This window comes from Anomalospiza imberbis, chromosome Z, assembly GCF_031753505.1.
Source record: "Anomalospiza imberbis isolate Cuckoo-Finch-1a 21T00152 chromosome Z, ASM3175350v1, whole genome shotgun sequence".
Taxonomy (NCBI): Eukaryota; Metazoa; Chordata; class Aves; order Passeriformes; family Viduidae; genus Anomalospiza; species Anomalospiza imberbis.
In genome coordinates, this window is record NC_089721.1 from 15,248,267 (window position 1) to 15,263,102 (window position 14,836).

Genomic DNA, 14,836 nt, shown 5'->3' on the forward strand with positions numbered 1-14,836 from the left:
ATCATTGCTGTGGAGCTGTGAGGATTAACTTTGAAATGGATTGCCAACCCAAGGATAGACTTACTGGGGGGTGGGAAATGTCAGTAGTACAAACATGCAAAAGAACTATCGTGAAGGTGTTACTGCACAAATTATAGCATCATCATATTATAGAAAGTTGAATTTCCCTTTCTGGCTTCTATTTATTTTTTAAAGTGTGAAACAATGAAGATGTTAAAAGTACAGTTATTTCCCCATAAACAGACTGTTTGTGATTAGGTAACTTGGACTAACTCCTGTTTCCTTTATTAATGAGATTAGTCATATTTCTTTACTGGCCCCAGTTCAGAAAAGCACTTAAATATGTGCCTAAATCCAATTGATTTCAGTAAGATTTACACATGTGCTTAAAATTAAGCACATGCTTAATTTCACTGTTAAATTTTGAATAAGAAAAATTAAAGTAATTATCTGATCCAATACTGTGATTTCAGTAACATTTTGCCATGTTAAGCTGCAACATCAAGCAAACTTAACATTTTATGATGAGCAGCATGAGACCAGGTGGGCTTGCAAACCAAGTACTTTAAGAACACTTTTTTTTGAGGACTTTTTCTGTGGACTTTACTCCAGGCAGCATGTAGCACTTCTTAGCCCGTACTGGAAAATAAAAATTCAATGTATGTATTGGTCTTACTGAAAGGCATGTTTGCAAAAAAAGAGGATGACTGTAGATAAATATGCTACTGATTGAGTCCTTTCTTTCCTACACTAGACTTTCATGCTGCTTCTCTGAGTTCTACTGTTTGCAATATTTTACTGTTCATAAATATTCCCCCAAGCAGACTCATTTGGAGATAAGTAGACAGTTCATTAGATTTTATGTCATACTTACAGGATCTGAAATCTTACATCTTGAAAACATTTTAGTAAAATTTAATTAATTAATATCTCTGCAATTATGAGTGCTCACAAGAAAAGGTCATTGACGATACACTGCGAAGGCTCCAAGTGGTTATCACAGCTTCAAAGAGTCATAAATGCATGTTTTCAAAACTCTCTCTTCTCCTCAGACTACTTTGCATGATCTTAGGAACACTTAGCTTCACCTTGGGAAAGGAATACAACCTTTTAAAAGCTTGACATTTTTGTGAATCAAAATTATCAGCAGCGCAGGAGAAAAATATATGTAAAGCTGTTTGAAAAATTATGGCTATGAAAAGTTCTTTTTCTTCCTCAGAGAAAGTTTTTGGAAGAAAATCTGTTCATACACTACTTCAAGATACTTAGGTGAAAAACATACATTTTAAATAAACTCACATTAGTAATCTTTAGAATAAGAATTCTAACTAGATTCTAAAAAGCTCTCAGAAGAGCAGTGGATTTTTTTTTTGTTTGCCACATCATTCTTAAGTGTATTCTCCTCAACTTACAAAAATACTTCAGTAATTTTTTATGCCAGAATGTGTTTATCCAACACACTTGTCCCTTTTATTAAAAACCTAGCCGTGAGTATATTTATGTAATAAATTTTGCTTATGTAAGCACTGTTATGTCAATGAGTTAAAGTGTGTCATTTTGACTTCATACCCAGTCCAAAAGACCAATTGTTACTTCACCAAAGAATCAGAAGGAGGCTTTTCACTCTCTTATGCACAAACACACACACAAGCAAGCAAAAGACAAGAATCTTTCTAGTTTGGACCTCCTGTACAGAAGCTCCCAGTAAGTTTCCTGGTCTCAGTGGCACAGCTCATCACAATTTTCCCTCTGTGAGGTTATCCTTGGAGCAGAGGTGTTACTTGACATTCCCATGACCACAGCATACCTACCTGTGATTCTCTTTCCACAGCTGTGAGATATTGCTTCATCTTCTCTCATTTCCCACCAGACTCCAACAAGCTGTACATATAGAGAGAGCCCTCTGAATCTCAAATTAGGCATCTCTTATGACTACATTATGGGCAATATATATTATTTTTATATATTTATACATGGATTTTCAAGAAGAAGATAGTATGGAAACTGAACATTGTGAAGTAATGCTGTAGAACTGTAATCTAAATATCTGTATGAACTTCAGGTGTCTTTTGTAAGTCAGCTAGCCCCACAATGCTGAATAGAAAGGGTGGAAAGCCATATCAAATGGCAATAAAAACTTTTAGAAGTCTTATTTCATGTAAACAATGTCAGTGTGTTTCTTTTCCTAGGTATCTTATCCTTTCAGTGAATCTAACAAAGTTAGGGGTAATTTTTTTGTTCCATTCTTAGGAAGTACAGTCTTGCACAAGCTAAGGTAACACCACCCCCTTCTGTTCACACTGATGCTAAACTCAGTCAGCCACACATCCAGCATAGCAAAACACGGGTACTCCAGTATTATTTGCAGAGCAAATAGGAAGAATGGATCTTACTGCTAAAGCTTAGTCATGTACCTTGAATTATATATTTTTGATTAAACTATTTGTGTCATTCTTGGAACTAGCTTATTATAAGAATTTTTGAATAGCAATTTATTAAAATATCTAAACCAGATTGCAAATTTGCTTTAACTTTTTAGCATGAATAAATACAAAGCTTGAGTAATAAAACATTCATTTGGATGTTTGGGAGCAGTTTTTCTTGTCTGCATGCAATCCATTTCATTTCAGTGTGTCTCTTTCATCCTCTGTCAGAGCAGCATTTCTCCTGATTTGATACTGTGAAGGTTTCTCTGCTTGCGAGGTGGAAAAAAAAATCTTACTTTTATGCCTTCTGCTTTACAGGCTCATTGTGGTACAGAGAAAATGCCTATTACTAATATGTTATACTCAGGTAGGTTCCTCCACATTAATTGATTAGTGCTTTAGGTTGATTAGCAGTCTAGTACACCAATGTCACTTCAAATTACTCTTTGACACAATTAAATCTGATGCCAAGGTTGGGGTTTTATGATGACTGCTCTCACTGAAAACAGAGGATTGAGCAGTATGGCTCCCTCCATCCGTGGATGTTCATTTCCATGTAATGAGCTAAAGCAATGAGCTGAACTGGGGCTGAGCCAGGTTAAATATAATTTAACTAAAACCAACTCTGTGTCTGTCAGCTTAGGGAAGTGAACAAGGTCACAGTGCAGCTGTGTGAGCACACATTGGAGGAGCAGCCCTGGGGCAGGTTTGTAGAAGAAGATGGGCGTAGGGCATTTGCAGTTTTTGCTGCAGAATCTTCAAAAAAATACTTCTTTTAGTAAAGGTTCTCTTGGTTTTGCTCATTTGCCTTTTTTTCCCATGCAGAATATAAGCATCTTAAATGCTAAAGGAAAATTATGAACATACTGGAAGCTTTAAGGAAATCACAGAAAAAAATAACCTAGGAGGATGTTTCTAATGCTATTAATATTTAAGTGCTCACACTGCTGTGATTTCGCTGCTTTTGGTTTGTTTTTCAGATACATACTATGAAAGCTGCTGGTTTCCACAGCCCTGTGTGAGAAGTGACTGAGCGCAACAGATTGCAAGAGCAAATTAAAGGTGTCCTCTGCCATGGCTTCTAGCACCACAACAAAAGAGCCCAGATTAAAAAAACAAAACAGAGTGTTACAAAGAAAAACAAAGAGGAGGGATGGTGCTAGGAAAGGAAGAAGCTAATGTTTCAGTAGAAAAGTTCAGATGAGCTGTGCTTGGTGTGGTGATTTCTGGGGCCTTCCTCACCCACCAACACTCACCCAAAGGAGCATCTCAGCTCTGTAGCTGTCAATTACATGTAAAGTCAGAGCCACCCACTTCTTGCTTCTATAAGGTGAATAATTTGTGCCACCACGGATTTCTATACCTACTGGAAATAAATCGTGTCATGTCCCTCTGTGAAATTTAAAGGATTTTAGGCAAAACCCAACCTGATTTTTTTTTCCATTGCCTGAGGGCAAAACATCTCAGACTTTGCACTGATACTAACCTGAATGGTAACTCAATCTGCAGAATGGATTTAGGGGTAGGTTTTGCATTTCTGCAGTGTCTCAAAAAAAGGGTATTGTTAATATGTCTGTTTTAAAGGATACATTTTTCCTTCCTTAAATTTGCATTTTAAAAGCTAAAGGCACTGATTTTTCAAGTGTTCAAAACCTCCAGCTAATACAGATTTCTAGATTATTCATGCATCTCATAGAAAAGCAGGCTTTGTCTTATGATTCAATACCCAGAAACTCTTCAACTGACAGATTTTCAGAATGACTGTCAGGGCCACATTGATACTTCTTCAAAATTAGAATTTTTGCAATGAATGGGATACAAGTGTGAATTTTTAAAATGTTTGTAACATGTTTTTTCAATTGTAGCTGCTGAGCTCAGTAAAAATGCTCTTAAATGTCATTTGTCTGTGTTTTAGTCATACACTGTGCTGAACAATTACTCCCAAAGGCCCAAAGGTGACCTCAGGTTTTAATTTCCTGGCTTTCTACTTTGTTCAGCTACTGCAGTCTTTCTGAGTGAATGGTAAAGCACCCCAGAGGGTGTGCCAGGGGCTGTTATCTGGGTTCTGTATACTTACCAGGTCTTGCCATCCATGTAGTCAATATATTCCTCAAAACCATGTGTCCCATGCTGTCACATCATTTTGCTCTATGCCCCTATTATTATACACCTGGACTCTGTAAGTGGCATAAAGAAGTTGTAAATAACTCACAATGAATAAATGCACTCCTGCATGGTATATGCTCTCTTACAGCAAGCAGATAGTAAGAAAAAATTTCCAAGGAGCATCATCACACTTTTACTGGGTTCTGGAAGCAGAAATTGTGCACAGAGGTTGTTGCTGCCCTCCACACTCACAGTCACAGAGAGTCACTCACAGAGAATGCACCAAAGATCAATGAAGCTATGGCTTCACAGGTTAGGGAGGTGAACTTCTGAAGTAAGGCTGGCAAAAAAAGCTCTGACTTGAACACAGAATGACCCAAGTCCTCATCAGGGCAAACCCTCACCATGTATCAACATGTATAGTTGATGTGTATATACAGAAGTTGAAGTATGGAAAGGAGACTACTCAGAAAGCCAAGCACTACACAGAGGAAATTATTTCACTTAATTTCTATCACTTCTGTAAGCAACTAGAAAATTAGTCCAAAAATAATGAAAAAAAATCATGAGCAGATCTGAAATGCTTCCAGATTACATTTTAAAAAAATTTAAATACACCATGTTGGATATTATCCACCAGAAAGTATTTAAATGAATATGAGAGATTATTTGCTTAAAGCAGAGCAAAGGAGGTGTTTCAAATTAACAAATATACAAATCTTAAAAAAGCAGAAATGTGTCAAAACAGGAAAAGGAGAGGAGCATTCATTCTGATGAGTTAAAAATAGAATTTTAATGTCATATGTCAGAAGTAACAGTCCAGAAGTAAGAATCCTGCCAGAGAGTCTATGAGGCCAATACATGATTGAGGTGTGAAATGAATATGGGCCATTTTCACAGGTGAAAATCTATTCCCTTTTAATACCCAAGCAGCTTTTGACATGGGTCCTTATTGAAGATTCTTAGAAGTAATTACATTTTCATGGGATTGTATAGATTAAGAGTTAACTGAAAGATAGAAAATAGAACAAAAATAGTTGGTCAGAGGAAAATGTTATCGGACCCATAGGGTTCCTGTGGTGCAGCCTGTGTCACATGACAGTAATAAATGTAGAGGAAAAGTGCATGATTACAAAGTTCTCCTAAAGTCATTTGTGTAGTCACATCCGTTCTGAACTGGCAGACATCAAACTGCTATGTCACGTCATGAATCAGAGTGCCATGGGCAATGTGTCCAGCTTTGTGGATGGTGTGTGCCACTGGCTTCTCTTCTGAGAACTAGTGGCCACTTTTTCATAGTATATTGGCATATAGTTTCCTGGCATAGGCAAACAAAAATTATCTTTAAACTTGAATTTTCCATGTGACTAAATTAATCTGTACAAGAACCTGTGCTCTCTACAGTTTTTCTTGTTTATAATGCTTACAGTACCTTGTATGATCAAATATACATCTGTGGAGTCAATCTTTTCATGAATAGGAATAATTTTTTGCAACTTTACAGTTCCTCATATTGAAGGTTCTTCAAAACCTGGATGCATGCTTTGTGTCCTATGTCCAAACTTAAACATGATATAGTTCAGGTGTCAACCTGTACACATGTGAGTTAATCAGCCAATATAAGGAACTGTGGAAGCAGTCAATGTTGGCTGGCATGCAGCCATTGCAAACAGTCAAAAAAATAATTTCTGAAATTTGCTCTCAGACACAAGCCAGTTTCTTCTTGACAATACTTATTGGAATCAGATGTGACTTTAGCATGAAAAACATACTTTGCAGGTCAATTATAAATAATTCCTGTAGTTTTGAAAACAGTGTTTTAATTTCTTCCCTTTGGATTTTCCTTGCATACTGCTACTACATAAAAGTACAACATTTTCAGCCCGGAGCAAAACAACCATTGAAAATGTAGATTTTCTGAGAAGGATTTCAGAAAAAAACAAGGAAAAGAAGTAAGTTCCTATGATTTCATCTCAAACTTTTATCCAAAGGGTTAACTAACTATCTTTCAACAGTGACTTCCTTCTTTTTCACTATGGACAGTTTATTTTCAGATGGAGTGAAGATGGTGAAATGAATGTATACAAAAGAAAATTCTGAAGCTTTAGTGTGCCATTTTGTTACTTAAATTAAGTAAAGCTCTAATAAATTATTGTCAAGTTCAAAAAGAATTGCATTTATTCCTTTGTGACCTTTTGTCAAACTGTGTATAATTCTGCTTCCTGTACAAGAGCCACCTGCACAGATAAGCCTTTTTGCATGTCTATATTCATTTGAAACAAAATAATTCAAACTGGTTTTTGAAGCATAGTTTTAGCTTTTCTGATTTTTGGTGCTTACAATGCTAAATTAAAAAAAAAATTATCTAAGAAGATGGATTACAGTTTCTAGACTCTATTGTTGCTCTGAGTCATTAGCTGCACTTTTAAAAGCATGCATATTTATAAATTAGTTTACAGGTAATTTATCAAAAAAGATTATGCTCCAAATAAAAAGGAAAAAAAGCAAACCAAGGAATGCAGATAGGCAGAAAATGATGAATGATCATATATCATGGTTACTACTAATACTGTGATGTTTGTAACCATCATCATAATAGGAAGCACGTAAAAGTTTGCAGAGATGTCTCTTGAGTGGGCTGACACCATTTTATCTGATGATCTGAGAGACCTACATGTTTTTTCATGACTCTCAATATTAAGGGTGATTTAAACACAGAGGAGACAAATCCAATGATATTATCTATATGAGCTGGACCTCCTCAAAAAACACTCAGGATTCTGACCTAAAGAATCAAGTGCATTTTGATACATTTTTCCCTCTTTACTGCATCTAATTCCAAAGACAGCATAATATTGTTATAGTATGAATATTTTCTGAAGAGATATCAGATTCTAATGGGAAATTCAAAATCTAAATTTTACACTCTAATGCACTTCTGCATTAAAATGTGTTATGATATCGTATAGGCTCATAACTGAAAAGAAACAATTCCTCTAGGACTTTTTCATTATAACCTGTAGGTTTTCTCTTTTTTATTGACCTTTTTACATGCTTATGAAAAAGCATATTTTGGCCAGAAAAAAAAAAAAAAAAAAAAAAAAAAAAAAAAAAAAAAAAAAAAAAAAGTTGTAAGATTTTTTTTATTTAATAATTAAAAAACTCTAAAAATAGATATGAAGATACATAAGTTTTTAGGCCAATCCTTAAGGCCACTTAAGGCAAGAGCTCTTCACAGTATGTAGGAAATCAAGCAAGGAAGGGCCAAAAACATAACAGCTGAACAAAACCTGCTCCTCAAATTGAGAATCAAGAAGGAAATGCACAGCCAGTGGAAGCAAGGACATGCGGACTGGGAAGACTACAGAGATACAGTTAGGATATGTAGGGATTAGGAAAGATGAGGTACAGATGCAATGGGACATTGCAAGGAGTGTGAACAATAACAAGAAGCGATTCTATAAATAAACAGATTAGGAAAAAAAGTTGTGTAAACTCTCCCCCACCCCTCAATCCTGATAAATGAGAAGGAAAAACGGGTGACGGTGGACATGGAGAAGGCTGATGTACAGAAAAAGTCCTTCATCTCAGTCTTCACTGAGTTGCAACACCTGTTGGAGAGGGTCCAGGTGAAGCCACAAAAATTATCTGAGGGAAGGAACATCTCTGTTGTGTAGACAAGAAAAAATGGTTCAGTCTGGAGATGAAATGGCTTTGGAGCGATGTCACTGCAGCCTTACAGCACTTAAAATGGGCTTTTTACAGAAGCAATCAGTTATATAACAAGGAGATTTGGTTTTAAAGCGAATGAGAAACAATTTAGATGAGATGTTACAAAGAAATTTTTTACTCAGAGGCACTGTAACAGTTGCCCCAAGAAAAGTGAATGCCCCACCCCTGGAAGTGTTCAGGGCCAGTCTGAATTGGGCCCTAATCAACTTAATCTAGTGGGTGGCATCATTACCTATGGCAGGACGCTGGAATTAGATGATCTCTAAGGTCCCTTCCAACCCAAACTATCCTTTGATTCTATGATTCTACAGAATTATGGAAAGTCCCCACAATAAATGTAAACAAGATTGGTTAAAAATGAGAAGCCAGTCATAAATATAATTGTTACTTTTGGGGAAAAAAACTATGTTGGAATTAAGTAATTCAGTTTCTCAGTACAAAGAAACCCAAACAAAACAAAACATTGATTTGAGCCCCAGCATATAAATCACAATGAGAAATTCTCAGGAAAACCTTTGATTTTCACTTTGATAGAAATATTAGACCAATGCATTTTACATGCTAAATGTGTTGGATTTAACTGTTGGAAATATTATTTTATAGTTACTAAAAATTATGCTGCCAGTTCACATTACATTGGTTGTGTAATTATCATGCAGTCCATGGAGCCCCATAACCTGAAGAATGCACAGTGTAAAGCTCTACCCTGAAGTATAAATACATTGGTCCCCATAAATAGATGACATCTCCCCCAAGACCTTGACTCAAGGATGCAAATAGTGTGAATTGTTGCAATCAAATGAGGTATAAATAAATAAATTTATGTCTAATAATTATGGTTTTTTCACTTTGGACTGTTTTGTCTAAATGGTCAGGATGCATAAGAACATATAAAATTAATTCCCAAAAATTGATGTTATAATCAGAAGTTTTGTGCTCTTGTCCCATTTCCCAGCTGGAAGAAAAAGCAAAAGGCAATTCAATTTCATATTTTTCAGTGTAAGAAAAGTAAGGAATTTTTAAAATTGAATCAATTATATGCAGTTGAAAATACTGATAAATGATACTCAATGCTTCCTACAACACCTTTCAAGAGTTCAGGTGAATATTTCAGTGCAGTTGCAACAGGATGAAGAATGAGAATCTGGGTGAAGCCTCTTGCTATCTTTATGTGTCAAGCAGCTCATTTTTTAGTTCCCAAATACAGCTTCAAAAAGATCTTCCCTGTCAAAGGCCTGTATTTATGCTTTATTTGTTGCAATATCATTTAATAGCCTACTATTCATCATTTACCTTCATCATAACTTTCCAAATCTTCTTCCAACTCTCTGTCTAACCCCATGCAAGGTTTGAAAGGCAAGATGAGATAAAACACATTCACGGGCTGTTGGGTAGGTGGGACCACCATCCACCCAGTCAAACAGCACCCAGCTGTTTACAGTGATTATCATTAGTCAGGAGTTAATCTTTCATGGTAGAGTATTGCTCATGGTACTTGCCGTAACACATACAGGCACTGCACCGTTCTAAAGAGGCACCAGCTTTTGGCACAGTAAGAAAAGCAGCACTTTTTCAAAAGGAAGAAAGGTTGTGGGATAAGATTGTAGCTCTCCTTTTGGAAAATTATGGGCCTCAAAAAGTACTTGTGAAACAATTAATAATTGCTTTGTTGGTCTTTGACTGGAATGCATTTTGGCCAGAGTGTCATCCTGTATATTTGCTATAAATATGGTTTTACCTCAAAACTGGATTAGGCATTCCTTTGGTAATTTTGCTGGTGGCACAGATTCTGCCTGTGTTTTTTGTCAAGGAATATATAGAAGACACCATAAGAAATGCAAAAAAAAAATAATTTAAAAAATCAAACAATCCATAAAAATAATGTTCTGAATTTAAAACACAATGAACATGACTGCTGCAGAAGGTTTCAGCTTATTTAGTTCATTTTGTTTAACAATGATGTCACTAAACCATAACTAAACTCTCATCTGTCTCATTTAAAGTGATTTATTTTTTCCTAAATTTGTTTGATTCAATATATAAATTTCTCTAAGCACTGTTACTCTAACAATTTTTTCATAAACTGCCTGCCCTGATACTGACTGTTTTAAGCCCTCTAAAGATTTTCAATAAGTAATGGAAAAAAATCTGCTACAGAATTTTTAAATATATTGATAACATTATTTCCAAATATATAGGATTATAGCAGCATTGGACCAAATAAGAAAACTCTATTAAAGTACTAATTCAATTTAGGTACTAATACATTTTAAGATCAACCCTGGGTTCATCTCTACAGGATTGTACTGGACACTGAAAAGCTGAATATTTTCCTGAGATACATCTGTAATATTTCAGTTTTCTGGATGTTCTCCAAGAAATTGCCATCTTTTTGGACAAATCACTTTTCCTTCTGGCCACGGAATATACCTTTTCTTCTTGTGAAGAATCTGTTTATACCTATGGGTTAAACATTTCACAATTAATTAATGGGGGGTTTAAGCTGTTGTGCATACACTGGATATTTTACTCATACTTCCTTGGAAGCTTTGGCTGGAAACATCCTCTTCCAGGCTAGTAATCAATTCTTGATTCCTCAACAGCATTGCACAAAATAGGCATCTATCTCAAGAACCTGTGGTTAAATTCAAAGGATAATGAGTCTTGATTTAGAACTAGATCTAATGAAGATTTTAAATACCTGTAAGTTCATACTGCAATACCTAATACTCAGGTACAGTTAAATATCTTATTAAATTGTGACTAGGCAGGTGAACACTTGTTACTTTTACTACATATCTCTTCCAACCATGCTACCTAAATCATAGATTTCAGAAAAAATAAGTGTATTTCCCATATTTAGAGAAGGTTCAGATTCCAAAAAAGTGTAGGACACAGAAGACATAGTATATTATATAAGAATCTGCTTGGAGCAGCTGTGTCTGGTGGTAGATCCTCTTGTTTTCAGAGGTGATGAAAGGTCATCTCTTCCTGTCTTGATCCATATCCCAGAGACCTGCCTGACAGATGCAAACAGCATTTCCTTATGAGAAATTAGTAGGGTTCTTGGTCTTGTAAGGCTAAGGATATTGTGGTCAGACATGATCAGTATTTGCCACAGAACCAACATGTTGCCTGCCCATGTCTCTCTGTCATCTATTCATTACGACAGTTACTGTACAAGATGAGCTGACTAACTGAAGTTCATGTGATTCTCATGGGCCCACTCCTTGAGCTTGTTGAGGTCCCTGTGGATGGCATCCCATCTTTCACATGTAAAATACTGTCATTGTTCAACAGCCCTTGTTCTTGTAGGTGACTTCAACCTGCCAGATATCTGCTGAGAACTTAATACAGCAGTCAAGAGGCAGTCCAGGAAATTTTTAGAGTGCATGGAGGACAACTTTTTGTTGCAGCTGATGGGTGGGCCCACCAGAGGAGGGACTATGTTAGACCTGTTTTCAAATAGGGATGGGCTGGTGGGAGATGCAGTGGTTGGAGGCCACTTGGGGCAGAGTGATCATGAAATTATAGAGATCTCAATATTTGGTGAGATGAGGAGGAACACCAATAAGACACTTACATTAGACTTCCAGAAGGCAGACTTTGGCCTACTTAAGAAAATTATTCAGAGAGTTCCTTGGAAAGAAGCCCTTAAAAACAAAGGAGCTCAGGAAAGTTGGGCATGCTTCAAAACAGAGATCTCGAGGGCACAGGAACAGACTGTCCCTGTGTGCTATAAGATACGTTGATGAGGTAAATGTCCAGCTTGAATGGGCAAGGAGGTTTTGGAGGAACTTAGGAATAAAAGGAGGATATATCAGCTTTGGAAGGAGGGTCAGGCCTCTCAGGAAGTACTTACAGGAGCTTCTAGAGCACGTAGGAAAAAAATTAGGGAGGCTAAATCTCAGTTTGAACTTAAAATGGCAACCTCTGTAAAGGATAATAAAAAATGTTTTTACAAAAATATTAATGGTAAAAGGAAGGGTAGGACCAACCTTTGCTCTTTACTGGGTGAGGGAGGGAACTTAGTAACTACAGATGAGGAGAAGGCAGAAGTTCTTAACACCTTCTTTGCCTCAGTCCCTAGTGGGAAGACAGCTTGTCCACAGGACAACTGTTCTCTCAGGCTGGTTGATGGTGTCAGGGAGCAGAATGGTCCCCCCGTTATCCAAGAGGAGGAAGTCAGAAAACTTCTGAGATGCTTGGATGTTCATAAATCTATGGGACCAGATGGGATCCATCCCAGGGTGATGAGGGAGCTGGCAGATGAGCTTGCAAAGCCAGTCTCCATCATTTACCAGCAGTCCTGGCTCACTGGTGAGGTTCCAGATGACTGGAAGCTGGCCAGTGTGACACCCATTCACAAAAAGGGTGGGAAGGAGGATCCTAGTAATTATAGATCAGTCAGCCTGACCTCAGTACTTGGCAAGACAATGGAGCAATTTATACTGAGTGTCATCATGCAGCATCTACAGGATGGCCAGGGTATCAGACCCAGCCATCATGGGTTTAGGAGGGGTAGGTAGTGTTTGACAAATCTGATCTCTTTTTATGACCAGGTGACCCCCCTGGTGGATGCAGGAAAGGCTGTGGATGTTGTCTATTTGAACTTCAGCAAGGCCTTTGACGCTGTTTCCCACAGCACACTCCTGGAAAAGCTGGCAGCCCACGGCTTGGACAGGAGCACTCTTTGATGGGTTAGGAACTGGCTGGATGGCCAGGCCCAGAGGGTGGTGGTGAATGGTGCTGCATCCAGCTGGGGCCAGTCACCAGTGGGCGCAGCTTCGCGTTAATTTTCTCAGCCCCGGTCAGCTCTCGAGTGCCCAGCTTGGGCATCTCATCTTTTCATTGGGGTTGGGGCTTGCCGCAATTCCCGGGCGCTTTTGCTGCTGTGTTCTGGGGTGGACTGTTGGCCACACTTCGCCGTCGGTGCAAGGGAAGAAACAAAGAGGCAGGAAATTTGGCCAAATCCGTCCACGTGGTGGCTGGATGCTTTATTGGCTGCAAGAGCTGCGGTGGAAAAGCTGCAGCCCACTCCCAACTTCTCACGGATATAAATGGCCCTGAGCATGCCGAGGAGTGGGGTGATATAGGGGAGGGACAGGGCGGACGGGGAGTCCTCCTGTCCAATGGGTACAGACATCGTGGTGATGACATGTACTACAGCAAGCAATGGGAACACGGCAGGGGCGGACACGGGGCTTTGGGGCGAGTGGGACTGCAGGCACGGAAACCGCAGGAGCAGGGGAAAACCCGGGAGATGCACGAGGGTACACAGAACTGGAAAACTAACAAAGAAAAAACCCATAATTTGAACCCAAACCCAGGATACAACAAGTGGGGTCTGTGCTGGGGCCAGTTCTGTTCAATATTTTTGTTGATGACATGGATGAGGGGATTGAGTCTTTCATTTGTGAATTTGCAGATAATACTAAGATGGGAGCATGTGTCAATCTGTTGGAAGGTAGGAGGGCTCTGCAGAGAGATCTGGAATAGTTGGATGGATGGGCGGAGTCCAATAGGATGAAGTTCAATAAGTCCAAATGCTGAGTCCTGCATTTTGGCCACAGTAACCCCCTGCAACATTATGGGCTGGGGACGGTGTGGCTGGACAGTGCCCAGGCAGAAAGGGACCTGGGGGGGCTGGTGACAGCTGACTGAACATGAGCCAGCAGTGTGCCCAGGTGGCCAAGAAGGCCAATGGCATCCTGGCCAGTATCAGGAACAGTGTGGCCAGCAGGAGCAGGGAGGTTGTTCTTCCCCTGTACTCGGCACTGGTGAGGCCACACCTTGAGTACTGTGCCCAGTTCTGGGCCCCTCAGTTTAGGAAAGATGTTGAGATGCTTGAGCGTGTCCAGAGGAGGGCAACTGGTGAAGGGCTTGGAACAGCTGAGAGGAACAGCTGAGGGAGCTGGGGGTGTTTAGCCTGGAGAAAAGGAGACTCAGAGGTGACCTTATCACTCTCTACAACCTCCTGAACGGTAGTTGTAGTCAGATGGGGTTGGTCTCTTTCTCCAGGCAGCCACTGACAGAACCAGAGGACACAGTCTTAAGCTGCGCCAAGGGAAGTATAAGCTGGATATTAGGAAAAAGTTTTTCACTGAAAGAGTAATAAAGAACTGGAATGGTCTTGCCAGGGAGGTGGTGGTGTCACCATCCCTGGATGTATTTAAAAAAAGACTGGGTCTGGCACTCAGTGTCATGGTTTAGTTGAGGTGTTAGGGAAGGGGTTGGACTCGATGATCTTGAAGGTCTCTTCCAACCTAGTTATTCTGTGATTCTGTAACTTGTACTGAAAAATTGCAAGTGTAAATCTGGAAAGTGTTAGTTTTAAGACTAAAGATAGGTGTGAAAATGGTAAAAGTAAAGTAGGAAGGAAAGGAATGTATAAGCTTTATATTTTTCCATTTATTTTCTTTCTGTTTATTCCCAAATTCCTAATTTTATCATGGAGAGTTAATCATAGAAAATATCTTTCATTAATAAAAGGGTTGGTGCTCATCTTTAATAAACCTTTTCTTTCCTTGTGAAAGATCAGTACTGTGAAAAGTCATACTGAATGTCTATGT